Source organism: Mustela nigripes, chromosome 15 (assembly GCF_022355385.1).
Source record: "Mustela nigripes isolate SB6536 chromosome 15, MUSNIG.SB6536, whole genome shotgun sequence".
NCBI lineage: Eukaryota > Metazoa > Chordata > Mammalia > Carnivora > Mustelidae > Mustela > Mustela nigripes.
The window spans coordinates 81,785,847-81,805,042 of record NC_081571.1 but is presented as its reverse complement, the minus strand read 5'-3'; positions in this window follow the sequence as shown (position 1 = coordinate 81,805,042).

Here is a 19,196-nt window from a genome sequence, read left to right as displayed (position 1 = left end):
GACCAGAGAAAACTGCTGTCCTAGGTCTTGCTTGGGTTGCTTCCATTTTTATTTAAATCGGCAGTCAGTTTCTTTATAGGGAGTCTGGTTACTTACACAACAAGCATCTGTCAATGGTGATGATCGCTTCCTTCTATAGTTCAAGCCCCATCGTGGCTTTCAGGAATGCCACACGCATTTCTTCCCTAACCCAGGCATCTCTACTATGCTCTTTGACGGAATCCCGTAGTATCTGGTTCGATAGCTGACCTGGAAAGTCAAGTGGTTGGACACATTTGGACTTTTCTCAGTTTGCCTTAGCACAGCCAAGTAGGGGTCAAACTCAGTGGTTCTCAGGAAACAAGCATCCTGTCTCTCACCTTCCACGCACGTACACACACACACACACACACACACACACACTCAGCAACAAAAATTGAAACACAAGCACACAAATTTAAAAAAAAAGAAAAAGACATTCTGAGGAAACTAAATTTCCACGGAAGCTCTTTCCAGTCCGCAACTGTTTCACCATTCAAAATGTGGAAGTATGAAAGCAAAACTTATTCTAGAGTGATCCCAGAGCAGTATCTTAAAGCAGCGCCTCCGTTACACGTCAGACTCTGACATTCGTCTTTTATAGCTTCCGCGTTACGCCTGTGATCGCCTACCTAAACTCTGCATCATAACGAAGTCCAACTTGGGTTGTTTTCAAAGAGGAAACAGATATCCTATTTATAGGTATTAGCATCTTAAAATGCTACACAGCTTATGCATTAGTGCTGGGGGCATATGGTGCTTATTTGAATGGGGGGGATGAAAGAGTATTTTGTAACTTTGTATCTTTCTTTCTATATGAAAAATACATGCTTGCAACTAGAGAGGGAAAGAGAGGATTAAGGAAGGATCGGAGAGAGAGAGTTTCAGGTGTCTTTTCGGAAGCTCTTTGACCCATGGGCCACATCCTACGGACGCCTCACTGCACTGGAACTGTGGGTTTCTCCTGGTTTTCAAGTTCTGTGTCACATTTGCCTCCTACTTCACCATGCCAGGGCTATGCTTAATGATACACAATTTTAAGTGTTTCTGTTTTCCCAATGTGCAATCACTTACCACATCAATAGAATGTGCTTGGTGACAGGCTATATTTCCTCTCTCAAATAACCTAAACAAATAAAGTTCTATACGTTTCTTGCCACCTTGAAGCAATTAGGTTTAAAATGGAATCGTCGAGCTAGCTGTGGCAATTAAATTGGCATAAAGCAAGAGAGGGTTTGGTTGACTTGTGTTTCTAGAAAACATACAGTGTCGATTTCCCCGGAAAATGTCTTCCCATCAGTGGTTTAATAAATAGAGTTTGTGGGACTGTTTGCCAGGATGCACAAAATTTGAAGTTGAAGCCGTCATAAAATAGCACTGCGTGAGCCCCCAGATCTTAAATGAAGGTTTTGCAAGACCTCCAGCAGCACCAGCATGCACGGAAACTTGGTTCTGCCGCACGGTAAGGACCTAGAGCCTGCTCAGCGCTAAGGACCTGTAGCCGCCCCAGGAACTCAGTAAGACTTTGTTACGACCCCATTTGATAAGTAAGGAAACGAGGTTCATAGAATGTCAGTAACTTATCTAAAGTCAGAAAGGGAGAAAGCTGAAGCCGAAGAGATGAGATTTGAACAAAACCTTCAAAATCCATTCTATATTTTAACAATCTGCCTCTTATTAGGTTATTCTACATTTTAAAAAAAGATGGTTCCCCATGTTCAGTAGTGACAAGAGTGCTTATTCTAAGTCCCATACATATTTAAATCAGATTTGTAATACGTCGGTTTTTTAGAATATGCAAATTGTATTAAGATGATGTTCTATTCAAAGGCAGACAAAAGAGGCTCTGGGCCAGGAGTGAGAAAATTGGGTCTAGAGCTGTCGTGGGCACAGCTGCCTGTGTTCTGGGCTTGTGCAAGCCTCTTGGGGGTTCTGTGGCTCAGCTCCTTCTTCGGTGCGATAAAGGACTTAGCTAACTACCAATCTTCGTGCTCTCTCACCACTCCGTTTCTGTGATTTTATACTGTATCATTTGGCTAAAATGCATGTTGTCTTTCAATCACTATGACTTGTCTACTTCATAATCGAGAAGAGAGAATAAAAACAGATTTTGATTAAATGATATAGAAAGGTTTACAGGGGTTGGTCCCTGGCAGGACTGACTTCTACCGGTGGCCCCAAAGAGACCACCACCTGCCCCAGAGAACCCGTTCGGAGATGACAGACGGCCCCGGGTCCCATAGGTGTTGCCCGTCGCCTCTGTGACTCCACCAGCATGGATTAAATAAATTCTCTCGGATTTGGGGAAGAACTTGTGTAACAGAAAGTTGGTTTTAGCTGTCTGCGTCAGAGTAATAATAGATCATTGGGCTGAAAACTCCTCTCAATGCTGAATAATAATTGCTTTCAAATCAAACAATTAGCTATGCTGTTTTCTTCTATGCTGATTTGGTATCCACCAAAGGAGTGGTGGCCCCTCTTCTCTGTAGCCATTTTTTTTTTTCCTTTCAATCTGTTGATGGCTAATGCACATGTAGATTTTAAAGTAAATACAATTGGAAATGTTTAAGTATTTTACTGTTTTCTTTAAAAAAATAATGTAGCCCTGGGCACCTGGGTGGCTCAGTGGGTTAAGCCTCTGCCTTCAGCTCAGGTCATGATCTCAGGGTCGTGCGACTGAGTCCCACATTGGGCACTCTACTCAGCGGGGAGCCTGCTTCCCCCTCTCTCTCTGCCTGCTCGTGACTTCTCTCTCTGTGTATCAAATAAATAAATAAAATCTTTAAAAATATGTAGCCCTATAGCCTATATCTACTGTTCAATTTCAAAATCTGCTCCATTTAATGTATTTGGTAAATACATGAATCAATAAGTAAATTTATTACAAAAGTGGGAGTCTTACTTCAACGGGGGTTCCATAACTTTCTCATCTAGACGGCAAACTGCGTACAGGCACGTCTGAGACACACTGCAGGGTTCGTGGCAGACAGCGGCGGGGAAGTGAATATCACAATAAAGCAAGTCAAATTCTTTATTTGGTTTCCTGTGCAAAGTTGTGTTTCCCCTAAACTGTAGTCTAGTAAGCACACGCTAGCATTATGTCTACAAAAGCAATGTACATTCCTTATCCTTGACTGCTAAAAATCCTAACCATACCTTGAGGTTTCAGAGGGTCATAGTCACTGATCAGAGAGCACCTTAGCAAACATCATCACGATGAAGAAGTTTTAAATATTGTGAGAATTACCACAATGGGACACAGAGACTGTTGGAAAAATGGCATTGGAATACTTGCTCAGCTCAGAGTTGCCACAAACCTTCCATTTGTAAAAAAACAAAAACAAAACAAAACAAAAAACCCACATAGTATCTGCGAACACAATCAAGTGACATACAATAAAACAAGGTACACCTGCATTTACGTTTGGGTCCCCAAATTCTATTAGGACAGATGAAGCTAGACTATGCTGCAGTGAGAAACCCCTTAAATCTCAGTTGGTGGGACACTTCTGTCCCCGCAGGATGTGGGTCAGGCAACCGTCTTCCAGGTGTGTGTGAGGGACCCATGATTCTGCCATTTTATTATTTTTTTAAATTTATCTTTAAATTTTTCCTTTTCCAATATTTTATTTATTTATTAGAGAGAGAGAGAGAGAGAGAGAGAGAGAGAGAACACATGAGCAGAGGGAGAGACAGGCTCCCAGCTGAGCAGGGAGCCCCACCTGGGGCTCCATCCCAGGACCCTGAGATATGACCTGAGCCAAAAGCACACACTTAGCCAACCAAGCCCCCCAGATGTCTCAGGATTCTGCCATTTTAAGTATGTGGTAAAGAGAGCACAGAAAAATGTGCACAAGTCTTTATGGTCATGAGATGGGCTTTGGTGAAGACATGACATTGTGTCTGCCAAAATTCCTTATTTGATTTTGGAATGATACTTCCTTCTCTTGAGAAAACAGATGAACACATCTTCTCCTCACACCTCAAAACCAGAGAAAAACAAAAGATTGAAATTTTCTAATAGGATGACAAGAATATTCCAAAAAATTTTTTTCAATGACAAAGAAAATTGTTCCTAGATATTTACTGTGTGTGAACTCAAATAAAGAGTTCTGAATCCTATAATTCAATAGAGGACACTGAGATCGATTTTTCTTTGGGTGTGCTACTCCAGAAAAAGGTTATGTTTCAGACTAGAGAAGACTTCAGAAACGCATGACACAGATGGAGGGGAAGTGAAATATAAAATACTTAAGCAATGTATCAGCAGTTGCTGTTGTGACCCTTATTTGGATTGTGATTCAAACAGACTATTAAAAATGGGACATTTACAAGATATTTAGTAGTTTTTATACTGTGTATTTGAACCCATTAGAAATTATTCATTTCTAGGTGTTAGAATGATACGGTGATTCTTTCATTTAAATATGGTTTCATATATTTTAGAGATACATACTGAAATATTTAAAACTTAAATGATGTGACGCCTGGGGCTTTTCTCAAAATAATAAGGCAGGAGAGTGAATGGGGTACGGTTAAAACCAAACTAACCTTGGGTTGGTGATTTTTGAAGCTGGGTTCTGGGTACCTGAGGATTTGTTTTATCATTCTGTCTACTTTGTTTATGTATATCATTTCTCACAGTAAGAATTATGAAACAACTTCCCATTACCTAATATTTTATCTAAGGGATTGATTTTTCACTTTTGATTCATTGTTTCTTTTCTTATATCTAGATTTCCCTTCCTGCTTACTTTTTGGGTTTAAAAAAACATGTTCACTCATTTCACATCGACTGTAATCCCCTCAGAGTCCTCGTTCATAATCTGGGTAGAGAACTAGATGTGGTGCGCACCGCAGAATGGCCGGGGGTGGGGTGGGTGCTGTCCGGGTGCCTCGGAGCGTGAAGGTCTGTGTGAGTCGATGCCCTGATGCGGTCAGAGGAGCGGCTGCTGAAAGAGCCCTGAGCGTCCCCCTTGAATGGTCACGATGGCCTGAGAAAGATTAAGTCCCTTAGGAATGAAGCGTCCTTTTCCGGAAAGAGTACTCAATGTTTCAGCTCAGCCAATTTGACAGAATCTCTGTACCAAACATTAAGCAAACAAAACCCTGTTTATTCCAGACCTAACTGTGCCAACTCGGGCATAAAAAGAAATAGTCTTCCCCAGGTATTTTGGATCTTGCTTCTAGTCCCGAAGCCCTTGAGACTTCGCTACAACATTCTCAGTACAGGATTCAAGGATCTCGAGAGTAAGCTCTGCGGTCGCAGGTAAGACCGACTATCAACTTTCTAGAGAAACTACATTGCTTTTCCTGCTTCCTTCCTGCCTTCCTTCCTCTTTCATCTTCAGCATTCTTTATCAAATAAATAAAGCTTCTTTGTAGCACTCGGAGTGAATGGGAGATAAGATTTATAAAGTAACAGTTGATAATTTAAATCAGACCAAACGCCACGGTTTTCCTTTCCAAGCTGAAGAACTGGATTCCTCTTCAATCTGGTTAGGGTCCTGCTAAAGAGCACCTGACCATGTATCCTATCTCGGGCCCTTGAACTGAAATGCAGATTATGCTTTTAATTTGATGAGAACTATTGTGACGACACTTCAGAAGAGAGAATATGTCTCTCGGTCTTCAGTACTTTCCAGCTGGCTTTCCACTGTATCTTCAATAGGACTTTTTTGTAAACCTGTTGTCAGAGTAGAAAATCCCCCATGACCCAGTCATTCGAAGGTCCTGGCTCTTTTTGTCGGAACCTTACATCTAAATGACCTCTGATGTGGTGCATTTATTCGGTGTTGTGTAATGAGCTCATAAAATGCCTTTGTGAACTGTTACGGTTGGAGTTTCACTTGGAAAATGTCACTATGGATTCAAGGAACTTGGAAGAAACCAATTAGCTTCCTCAGCTCGACAATTCAGACTCGCAGGTGGTGTCCAGGGAATTCTTGATAATGAACACTTAGCAATATTGATCTAGAAAACTCCCCATATTGCTTTAAATAAATCCCATTGGTTCCATAGATGCGGAAATCAAACTAAATTTGGCAATTTCTCAAATGACAATAGGAAAGAATATTGCTGTGTAAACCCAACTAGAATTTTCGGAGCCTTTAGCCAATCAGTCACATGGAAAGTGTCTACTGAGTTTTCACCTTCTAAATAAGTACTGGAAGTTAAACATGTAGTTCTAGCCCCACAGGACCATAAACATTACTACATAGCATATAAAAAATTACAAAATCATTATACTGTACTTGGCTCCTTGTACGCTCAGGGAGCATTAGAGTCGGCCTTTGGAAGAGTCGAGAAAATCAGTGATGAGAAAAGGAGTGTAAGATACATGCCGGGCAGTAATGCGACAGACCTCTTGACTGCTGGGGCCATTTCTTTTTATATATATATAACTTTGCAAGTGAAACCAAGGTGAATGTGTGATTAAGACGATCTCTACCACTTATTTATGTATTTATTCATTTGAAAGAGAGCGTGAGTGGGCGGGGTGGAGGGAGAGGGAGAGAACCTCAGGCAGACTCCACACCTAGTGCAGAGCCAGATGTGAGGGTCAAGCTCATGGCCCTGAGATCCCACCAAGAGTCAGACACGGAACCACCTGAGCCACCCAGGTGCTGCATTTTTTTTTTTTTTTTTACATGACAAAGGGATGAATTTTTCCTAAAGGACATCTTTGCCATTAAAGGTGGAGAACTGGGGGCCGCGAGAAAGGGACAGTTTCTAGTCTGTGCCTGTGGGGCCTCCCATCCCCCGGCTGGTTCAGGAGGTCCTGTTGTCCCGCTTCATGTCCTTTCCCGTCTGCTCTGCTGACTTCAAGCTGCCCCAGGACACAGGGAAATGGCTTCCACCGGGTGTTTTCCCAGCACCTACAGTTGTCTGCGGAGTAATATCTAAAATAAATCCTCTGTTATATATGATGGTTTATTATATCCCAGTGAACCAGCCAGACACCCCAAGAATTGTCATATACTCTTAATGAATTGAGTCTTTCACAAAATGACTTTACCTTTGGTATTCTTTGCTCTGAAATCTATTTTGAGTGGTATTAATGTGGTTACTTTAGTTTTACTTCCGTGAGTTTCAGCATGATATACTTCCATAGTGTTACTTTTAACTTTTTTATGTGTCTTTTTTTTTTTTTTTTAAGTAGGCTCCCCGCCGAGTGCAGAGCTCAGTGTGGGGTCTGACTTCCCAGCCCGGAGATCAAGACCTGGGCTAGGCTCAGGAGTTGGTGCTCAGCCCACCAGCCCAGCACCCCTTGTGTCTGTTTTTAAAGTGGATTTTTAAAATGTAATATGGGGTTGGATCTCAGCTTATTTATTATCCAACCTGACAATCTCTATCTTTTTTTTTTAAGATTTTTATTTATTTATTTGACAGAGAGACATCACTAGTAGACAGACAGAGAGAGAGAGAGAGGAAAGCAGGCTCCCCGCTGAGCAGAGAGCCCGATGCAGGACTCGATCCCAGGACCCTGAGATCATGACCCGAGCTGAAGGCAGAGGCTTTAACCCACTGAGCCACCCAGGTGCCCCACAATCTCTATCTTTTAATTGAGGTGTTTAGAGCATTTCCACGAGCTGTGATTATTGATATGATAAGGTTTAAGTTAACCATCCCTCAATGAGTTTTCCGTTTGTCTCATCTGTTCTTTTATTTCATTTTTCCTTTTTGCCTGCCTTCTTGTGATCTGAGTATTTTTTTTTGTAATTCCATTTCATCTCTTATGGTGGCTTATTGGCTGTAACATTTATGACTAATTTGTTATTTTACTGGTTTCTTTAGGGTGTAAGGCATACATTTTAACCTTCGAGCAAAATGTCCGTGGTGTAAGGCCACCTCACGCGTGCTACAAGATCTCAGAACGGCACACCTGCCGATGAACGGTCATGTATGGCCTGGCATCTTTGTCAGGCAAAAAGGAAGGGCAGAGGAGACATTTCACTTTAATTCAATATGAATTAATTCAAGTAATTAATAATAATTATTTTATCAATTATTTTATTCTTACACATTATATATGATATGTTAATTACGCTGGTAAACCTATGAACATCTCATTGTAGTATATGTTATTAGTTTTCATTTAATTCATTCATTTCATTCAAATTCTTGAAATGAGAAAGTTCATTATTTTTTAAGGTTTTATTTATTTATTTGAGGGACAGAGAGAGCGAGCGAGCAGGGGGAGGGGCGAAGGGAGAGGGAGAAGCATCCCAAGCGGACTCGGGGCGGAGTGCAGAGCCCCGCGTGGGGGTCGACATGGGCTTCCATGTGGAGCTCGATCCCTCAACCCCGAGATCGTGACCTGAGCTGAAACCAGCTGCGCCATCCGGGGGCCGCAGGAAGTTCATTTTGAATGAGTGTTGCGCAGCAGGTGACGACACTTAACCTCACGCCGTCTGGGGCAGGAGGAAAAGGAAGAGCGAGGAGGAGGAAGACGGAGCAGCAGGACGGGGCGGCGAGGAGGTGGCGCTGCAGCCAGCCTGGGCCACACTCACGAACCCCCTTCTTCGACATAAGAACTCTTTCCGGTCCGGACTCGCTTTCCTACCTTTCTTCTCCGAGTTGTGAAAAGTCGTGAAAAGACACCAGCTTCGCCTCCCTTCGCCTTGCTGGTCTGCTTACCTGGGCTTCTCCCCAAGTGCCACCTGTCAGGGCTGCCGACCGGGCTGTCCTGTGCGCTCCCCGTCCCGCGCTGCCTCTCGACCCTCTGCACCTCTTCCCTGGGCTCAGACTCGGACCGTCTGAGACACGGTCCCGCGACTGCCCAGCCCCCTGTCCTTCCTCGCTCGGCTGGAGCTCCCCCCGAGCCAGAATGTATTCTCTTTTTTCCTCTCGACAGATGAATTCTTGTTTTTCTGCTGCTGGTTTATGTGATGCGTGCCGTGGGCTCGCTCCTTTTATAGACGCAGGGACGGGAGGGAGCGGGAGGAAGACTGTGGGAAGGAGCCCCTCGGAGCGCGCGACCACCTGACCCCTCGCCCCGCCTTCCTACCCCCATGCCCCGGCCGCCTGGTGTCAACGGGCCAGAGGAAAAGGCAGACCCAGGCTTCCTCACTTCAAAAATCCAACCAACCAACCAACCAACCAACACCTCTCAGGGGGGTCACAGTGCAATCGTGGGTCTTATCATCCTTGACGTTAAGAAGGCCCACGGTGATCGATGCTGAATATAGAGGAGGTTGGTGCGTACCTGCTTTTTGAAAAGCTGAAACTCGATAGGTTAGAGCAGACAAATTGTACAGACGGACCTAGGATGGAGGAAAATTGGAGGGAAGGGGAGAGACAGATGGCCAGCTCCATGCTTCCTTCTGTTTTCCCTTGGGGATGGTTCTTCTGAGGAAAGACCACAGGACGTTCTAGAAGATTTCTCTCTCTCTCTCTCTCTCTCTCTTTTGTTCCATTAGCTTGTTTGTATTTAATCAAAGTCTGCTGTAAACAGCAGAGCCAAGCTTCTCTTAATCATGCTTGCTGTTAGGGGGTTTAAATACAAAACTCCTAGTTAAAACTACAGCTACACTTTCATGAAAAACCTTCCCAACCCACCCCATCTTACGTTTTCCCCATTGGTTTTTCTAAAATAGGACTGGAAAGTGCTAATAGAGTGTTTTGGGACTCAGAGTCCTTTGTGGCTTTCTAAGTCGCTTAAAAATATTTGGTCCCACTGACTGCCTTATCACCACCAATCGGAGCTTCTGTGTGACTGGAAAATTAGAACCTTCACACGAGGCAGGCAGGAGACACGGAGGCATGGTCTCAGGAAGAAAACATCCAAACAGTGGTGTGATTGCGGAGGACGGAATATTCCCTTGTACCCCGGGTGGTTCTGGAAGTCATCCAAGTTATTAATAGCCATGGTGACAGGAATGTACATTATATTGTTTCCTCATCGACGAGAACGGAATGTCAGGCTGTGGGGATTGTGACATGGAAACTATGCAGGCTGGCTCTGGTGTGTTTTATTTTCTCCTTTTGAGGGCTTTCTGTCCTTGGTGCTTTGACCACGGCTTGTGGGCAGACATCTTCGTGGATGATGAAGAGAAATGACCTCATGGAAACAGGCTGGTGGGGACCCAGAGCTGATTCAAAGTAAGGTGTACCCCGGGGACCACCGTCTGGGGCCGGCAGCGAGGTGCGGGGTGACCCGGCTCCCCTCGTGCTGGGCTGCTCCACCGCGGCTGCAATGCCTGTCCCATTCTCCGCTGGCCTCGGACTCCCATCTGGTCAGAAAGAGCATTTTTGTGGCTACCTGGGAACCCAGAGAAGCCCAGTTGGTGTCCTGGTGGGGTAAAATGCAGGAGGGAAGGCCACTACCGCAGGTCACGGTAAAACACAAAAAACCCCCGAGATGACATCAAATCATGGCTCCTTTGTTCATGTTGGTGCATTTCCCCAGTTGCGGATGCCCAGGGACAGTATTTTACATCTGCCGCACAAAATCTAAGAGTATTTGCGGGTCCCCTGCGAGGCTTTCTACCCTGACCCGTCTCATCAGCCTTCACTTATTCCCGCTCTTTCCCTGTTCTGACCGTGTAAGGCCAAGTGGGGAGGCACCCTGCTCTCCCCCATGTTTTATAATTAATTTTCCCTCCTCTCTGCTCCTGTGCTCAGAACGGCTGCGTTTTCACACTTTCGGCATGATGGCCGCTGTTTCTTTTATTCCATGGTCCGGATTCTTAGACACGCGAGACCTGGGGCTCTGGACTTCTTGTATTGCTCCTTGTATTGCTTCTGTGGGACCACTGTAAGCGTGCCACTTAGCAAGTGCTCAAAAGTACTGATTGGTTGTTTCGAGCTCATGTATTCCCTTCGGAAATCTTCCTTAGGAACGCCTTCACTCTGGTTTTCTACCCCGCAGGATAATCAGGGGAAGATTACTAGAGACGAAACAAACATATCACAAATTACTTAAAAACAAACAAGTGTACTGTCTGTCTGATTTGGTGTCAGTTTTCATAATATTCCCTGAATGTGACAGGTGCAGTGGGACGGCAGCTCTGGGCCGTCTCACCTGCTTCAAGCTCAGGATCCTCCTAGACTGTACGCACACTCGCACTCTCATTCTTTAAATACCCACTTTACAGTTCTTGCCACGATTTTAGATTTCCAAGGGCCTGCTGGCACCCTCACAGACGTGAAAGCAGGGCACGCTTTGGAGCTTCCCCTTTTTTCTGAATTCCCCGCTTGGTCAGGTTAGATGTTCTTTCCCATTAAATCATCTTTTCAACCTTCCTTGCCATTTTTAAAAAGATACCGTTTTGACTTTGATAAGCTTTGGCACTCTGAATTCCTTGTGTTTCTTTGTCTTTTTTCCTTGGGCTTGCCCGAGGCAAGGTCTAACACTGTCACATCAGTGAGGAGGAGCTTGATTACCAATTCCAAATGATTTTTATATTCATCACTCAAAAGGAAACGCCCCGTCTGGGGGAGAAGAGTCCACGGCCACTCTGAAGATGGTGGGCTCACGTTTCTAGCACAGTTCACCCTTGAAGACACGTTCTTGTTTGTTTGTTTTTAACTTAGGTATATATTCTTAACACTGATTTTGTTGCCTCGAATGAGGTTCATTCTTCTGTCTGACACATCTGCTCCTTTGGGGTCTACCATCACTTTTATACTTCCTGCTCTGGACAAAACAATTTTAGCTCTTCTATCCCCCCCACTCTCTCTCTTTTTAAAAATGTCAATTATCTTATGATAAGACTCGTAGCATTTTAAAACAATCACTTAGGAATTTACTAGACATCCTCTCCTGGCCCGTCCCTGTCCCCAACACACACACACACACACACACACACACACACACACACGTCCATGTACATGCTCAAACTCATCTCGCATTAGAGAGGAAAAAAAGAAAAGCAAAGGCAGGCTGAGCCACTCAGCCAACTCAGAGCCGGGACCCCTCTCGCCCCATCTAGGGCCCTGTGTGAATGAGTGGATACCAGACTCCTACTCTCTGCACATCGGAGGGACTGGCCATGAGTTCTGTCTTTCCTGAGGTAAAATAGAGTAATAAACAGGACATGTATTTCTTCTTTTTCCTCCTTTACTTCAGGACTGTCTGAGATCATCTAAGAAAAGCAGAAGTATTCTTTTGTTCTTTAAAGATCCATGGAGGGTTAAGTAACAAAGCAGTAACTCCAGATAACCAAGGTCTGCACAGTTCGCACACTACGTCCACATGTACCATTGCACTTGATACCAACTGTATGTGGTAGAGGAAAACATCCCTCGTCCTTTATTGTGGAGCGTCCTGAGCTCATGACAGGTGACGGCAACGTTCCTGTCCCAGGACTTACCCACAGGGAGCACCATATTCTGACGCCACATCCTATCTCACCCACGTGAGGTGGTGGTTTCCTTCCCAAACTCCATTCTACGTTTTAAGAATTTCTCCCATTTTCCAGTTCATCAAAAGCCCTATATCATGATTTAAGTATTAAAATGCCTTTATATTATTTTTAGGGATTTGGGAAGGAGCAGAAGGATATCAGGGTCTACATTCTTCTACTGTGAAAACAGGTTCACTGGTGTTCATTCATTTATGTGTCATTTCATTTATTCATCTATCAGTCATGGGTTGCTTCACCTGCCGTACCAAAGACTGGAGTCTGAGGAATACCAGGGTCTTTTAAATCCAGGTGATTGAGTGGGAAGATTGGAGATTATGATACCAACCGGCAGGTGCCGTAGTGGAGGGAGAGGCGGAGGACTGTGAGCACTTGGACAGGAGGAGTCATCTCACAGAATGCCTACATCTGCTTTCTCTCCTGCTCCCGAGGTTTCCTACTTTCTGCATGGCCTCTAAGTGACAGACTCTTCTTCTCATCCCATAGCTGCCCATTCATGTTCCAATATAAATACCATTTTAGGAAATACTTCCATCACTCCTTTAGGTAAATTGGATTTTTCTTTACCATTCTGCAATACCCTGCACTTGGCCTTCCCAACACTTGATGACACTGATTTTAAATAGTTATACATGGAATTATTTGTCTAAGGGATTTTCACCCCAACTGTAATCTCCTAGGAGCAGGAACCATATCTGTGTGAACAGGATCACACACTCAGGGCCAAATATGCAGAGGAGGAGCTTCAGAAAAATGTTTAATTTTCAATAAATGAACTTGCTTCAGGGAAACCATACATAAAATCAAAGCATCTTCATCTCAATGGGCTTCTCTATGAGTTTGGTACCAAAATGTAAGTTCTGCTTCGCCGTGGAAAATGTCGGAGCACATTAACTACTCCGTGTCATTCTCATGCTCACAACTAACCCCGGACAAGAGTAGGATGACACTCCCTTGCCACAGCTCGCTGCCCCCCAGCTCACTTGCTGAGCCTCGACTATTGTCCAGCTGCACAGTGTCAAGCGGGTCCCAGGCAGGTCTGACACAGCCCCATGGCAGGGGATGGGGACACCATCGCCACTCACCACTGCCACTGTTGTCAAATGAATTACCCAGTCCACAGTCTGGCCATGTGACTTGTACTCTCATAAAGACAGGAAAGTGGAGAGACTACAAAGAGGTCATAGAAGGAGGTAAGGAAGGACAACCTAGGCTATGAGAAAGCATTCAAGAAGTGCAATTTGGAAGGGTCTGCTCTTTAGAAGGGCACTTGTAAAATTTTGGAGCGTTTCTCACACTGACTTGTTTTCCAGTGGCGTGCTTCTCAGGTAACGGGTCCCATTATGTCTTCCTCCTAAGAGATGATACTGAAAAGCACAGACCACACGTCAGTTCATCAAGAGCAACTTGGTTTTCGCTTCATTTCACCTGGAGTTAATGGCGTGGCAGGAGCCATGGCAAGGCTCATCCTTGATTTAAGAGATGGAAATCCAGGGACGCCTGGGTGGTTAAGTTGGTTAAGCTTTTGCCTTCGGCTCAGGTCATGATCCCAGGGTCCTGGGATCAAGTCCCACATCAGGTTCCCTACTCAGTGAGGAATCTGCTTCTCCCTCTAACCCTCCCATCTGCTGGTGAACTCTCTCTCTCATTCTCTCTCAAAAAAATAAATAAAATCTTTTTAAAAAAGAGAGAGATGGAAATCCAAACCATTCAGTGTTAAGTAAAATGTAAAATTCTGTAAACAAATGGAAGATTGAAATTTTGAACCAGGAATAGTCATAAATGAAAATATCAGTGTGACTTAAAGCATAAGGCAAACTATAGTTGTCCCTTGAACAACACAGGTCGCCTTGTGTGCGGATGTTTTCTTGTTTGTTTGTTTAAGTACGATCCACACCCAACACAGAGCCCAATGCAGGGCTTGAACTCACGACCCTGAGATCAAGACCAGAGTTGGACACTTAACCAACTGAGCCACCCAGGCGCCCCCAGATATGTTTTGATAGAGTGTGCAGTACTACAAATACATCTTCTCTTACGATTTCCTTAATATTTTCTTTACTTACTTTATTGTAAGAATATAGTATACAATACATATACCGTACCGAATATGTTAATTGACTCTTATCAGTAAAGCTTCTAGTCAGCAGTAAGTCATTAGTGGATAAGTTTTTGGGGGAGTCAAAAATATATGTGGGTTTTCAACTATGTACAGGGATGGGCACCCTTAACCCCCTTTTTCAAGCATCATCTGTGCTCTTTAGAGACTGAGGTTGTGCTGAAACCAAAAACTAGTGACATACTTAAAAGTCACCTGTGAGAGTATCATGGCACCCAGATCAGAGCAGAAGTGTGAGCATAAGAGACAGAAGACAAGGACTGTTCGAAATGCTCCTGCAACAAACAAGCTATTTGGAACCTGTCTTCCCGTTGTTGACCCTCTCCGAAGCCAGACTGAGTGAGAACGTTTGTAGAGAGGGTTGGTGGGTACTTGCACCTCTGAAGACATCTGGAATTAAGAACGGAGGGCTTCCTAGGACAGCAGAGGGAGTGAGTGGCCAGGTTCCTGGTCTAGGACAAACTACAACTCTCCGTACCTGGTTTTACCTGGAGGAAACCTTTGGTGACATCATTCTGCCAATGAGTATTGAAGATGGTTTGACAAGCATGAGTCATGATTTCCTTAGCTTCAGAATGAGAGAGATGGAGATGGTCCCACCAGGGAGCCAGCATGAACGAGTCCATGGCGTGTTGCTCAATCTTTCCCGAGCACGCAAATCACCTGCGGGTCTTGTTAAAATGCAGACTCTGATTCAGCAGGTCTGGGGGCGGGGCTCCCAGTGATGTCATTTCTGCTGGTCCTTTGACGAACACTTGGAGAGGCCAAGTGCATCACCCGATGAAGTCTCCTATGGAGATTAGGGACACCTCAGGGAGGAGAGGCATTTCTCCCGATGCCCAAGGGCTCAGGAGGTCTTGCTGGCAACAGTGGACACAGAACGGCATCTCTGTGCTCAGATGTGAGAGCAAAGACCTGCAGGGAATCTCCCACAAGAGGAAGGCAGCTGTTCTACCACCAGACCCAGAGCAGGAGCCGGCAGGCACGTGAGAATGCCCCCACGTCTCCTCTCATCTCCTACCCACCCTCATTGCACGAGCTCCCAGGCTGGCCAAGGACAGTTCACTGGGGGACATGGGGAAAGGTGGGTGGCTGGTGGCTGGCGGAGGGAGGTCCTGTGCTCATGGCTGGTGGAAGGTAAATTGCCCTAGGCGACGTCTGAACACACAAGGAAATAGAAAATAGATTTTAGGTATCTGTGCTAGGAGCTCCCTAGCTCACATAGCGCGACAGATCCTAGCTAACTGAACAAATGGTTTTCTCTTCCTCTGGGTTAGAAAGCAGGGCCACTTCCCATCTTGCCTTCCAGTTGAGTCATCACACAACTGAGTTGTGGTCAATGGAATATGAACAGAAGTGACCTGAGCCTCTCTTGGGCAGGCTGCGACTCCCCCATGTCCAGCCCTCTGTGGTCCTCTCCACCCACCGGCTGACCAAAGAGCCCTCCACAGGCCATGAGGAGGTTGGAGACCTGAGAGGGAAGAAGGACCCTTGGTCTCGGGATGACTTCTTGGGGTCCACATGTGTCAGACTGTGAGGTAACGGAGAAATCTAGAATAGTCTACTGTGTGGAACCACTAGCTTCTGTGGTGATTGGTTGAAACAGTTAGCCTACCTGAGAGCAAACATAGGTAGGGTTGGAGACTCACCAGGGCCAAACGCCAACTACCGGGAGTAGAACAGGGAGACGTAGCAACTTGTACCTTTAATGAGTTTTCCTTTGAGTCACTGTGGATAAACTTTTGGCTTGTGAATGCTCTTGGCACTAAGTCTCCTGTCTTTGTAGGGTTTGTTTTCATATGAGGCTGAAAGGCAACTGCTCCTGGAGATCAGTAATGAGACAAGAGTCGCCTCAAATTCCCTCCTTCCCGACCCTTGACAGCCTTCAGGCACTGAAGCAATTTCTACGTGGATTTCCCGTGGCATCTCTTCTCTTCGGCCAGGGAATTTTTCTTGCTTTTTAAAATATAGAATGTTATCTTTTTATAACAGCTTCTACACCCAAGGGAATGACAGCAGTTCACCAATTGCAAAGTTTTCTGGAGAACTATTTCCCCCACAACCCACACACATGTACAACCGACTTACATAAAACGGTATCAGAAAGTTCCTTTTGTGATATGAAGATTGGTGATTTTATTCAACGGTAATGTTGATGAACCATAATAGGGACTCTGTTGGGTAGCACTGTTTCTCTTGTTACCACTCAAGACCCAGTTTGATTAAATTCAGTTGAACAGATTCCCAAAAATAGGTCCGGTAAAGAAAACCTTTCTTCAGAATGTGGCAGAATTCATACACTTTTCAGTCAATTGTTTGAGAGCATGGACCTCAAGCCCCTTTGTTTGCTGAAATCTTAAAAGATCAAAACCTCAAATTGAATTTGGTTTTATTTCCTTTTTCTGTCGAGCTTTGATCTCTCCCTTGGGATTTATCCATGGTTTCATTCTCTTTCATTCCCTTTAGACTTTAGAAGCTAAGTGGTGACATCAGGAAGATGTCACGCACCTTGCTTTGAAGCCGCACGTGTTCCCCGGGGTTGTCGGGCAAGGCAAGCCAGCGGATACGCCGGCTATCTGCCCATGACTAATTCAAAGTGAAGCAAAGACACATTCGATGAATTCCTTTTGTGGAGCAACAATGGAAATGAATGCATAGATTTATTCACCTTTAATATTTTCTATGAGAAGACATCAAGCTCTTCTCCTGCCGTTGTAACAATCGGGTAAACTATGTGCATCCAGATTACACTGTGCTGCTGTCAAAGCATACAAAATAGTTCAGGTATAAAGAGTTTTTGTTTTTTTTTTTTTTTTTTAAATCTGAAAAGTGACGGGACAAATTAGAAGAGGTAATAGGTATGTATTATAGGCAGCTAATAAGACTTAGCCTTTGAAAAACTCATCTTTAAAGTTTTACAAAGCATGCTGGATTTTAGAAAAACTTACTGGAAACACAATAATGGAGCTGCCCAGGGGTCTCCAGTACTTAGGGAAAGTGAAGGGACTACAAAGGTAATTCTCTGCCATCTGTAACTCAGCATGCTACAACCCTATGCTATATGCGTATCTTTGTAACTCACATGGCTAGAACATTGTAGTAGAATCTATTTGATAAAGTCATTGCTTATGAATAAGATGTAAAGGAAGTGGGATGGGGGGAGAGAATATATTTTTAGTTTTTTGAAAGCAGTGCTACTGTTTTGGGAAACCATGAGCATTGCAGAGAATTTACCATTGCACCATAAATAGAAATATAATTGCTTTCATCTGCATTACATGGCTTTTTTATGTGCAGCTAAAAACAATTTGAAAAATGTAATGAAATTACACTGAACTTTTACTCGGAACACAGTTGTTGTTTTTTTCCAGCTAATTTAATGTTGTTTTTTTTTTTAATTTCCTGATGAGAATAAGCATAAAAATAAACCCTATTAACTTCTAGCTAAAGATATACATTTAAAAGTTTGAAAAAAAATTGGCAGTGCAGAGTGATAGCCAGGAGTGAAATGTGTTCCACTGTAGAATGTTATTATATAATAACCTTATGCCCTTTATCGTGACAGGAGCTGGGTTTGATGTCTCGCTGGAAATTGACAGCAATAGAATTTTGATAGAAATTTATCTGTCCTCCTAGACTGTGGAATTCATAACATACTTTTTGTCCAACTCATGTAATGTTTATATGGGATGTTCATTTACAAATCTAAGATTTTAATTGGCTGTTGTTTTTATGGGGTAGATTTATGTAAGCATAATTCTACTAAATTAGGTACCACAATTTAAGAATAGTAATATATTTTTCCACTCTAGAAAATACACTTTAAATCATTTTAACCCACTCTAAACATTTTGATAGTAGTTTTTAGAGACCACTCATAAAGCATTTTTTAAAAAAGCAATAAGGTTGGGCAGTGTTTGAACACGGGGTAATAATTCATACCAATTATATTGCTAAACATAAGGTCTCAGGCCCAATAATATATCATAATTCACGCCTTATGGTCTGATAGCAATTAAAATACCATCATTAAATATATTGCAAACATACATAATTGTTGAAATCTTGCTTACATGGAATAACATTCCGTGCTTTATTAAGCAGAATAGTACCTCTGTTCATTTTGTTGACAGTGTCGTAATCATTAGAGAACCATGCCGTGAGTACCTTTAATACATACACACAGAATCGGACTTTATCTCTTATTATTATGACTCTTAATATTGTTTCTATTGTCGTGGCTATTCATGCTTTCCAGTCCGCTGCCTGTCCCGTCACATCGGAACAGGCACGACGACACGGTTCTAGTTAACACACGCCTGAATGTGGGCTAGATACCCTCACAGGGTTTGTTCTCTGCCTCTGCAAGGTCAACAAACATTAGATGGGACAAAGGGATTCCTAGACTCAGCCCATCTAAATTCTCCCAGATGCCCGTGATACCTCTAGCAGGTGACAGACAGGTCAGCCTACACCTACACGTGCCCAAAACTGTGACCAGGTTAACAGAACAGGGGATGGTGTCCTTCAGACCCACCCGTGTTGGGGACAGCCCACTCTGCCTAAGCTCTCCAGGAAAGTGTTACCTCCCATTTTCATGCAACACTGTATCCCCCAAGAGTCATTTAGTTTGAAGAGTTTTAAAGATATATTTTGATATAATGAGCAGAACATTTCTGCCTATCAAGTTA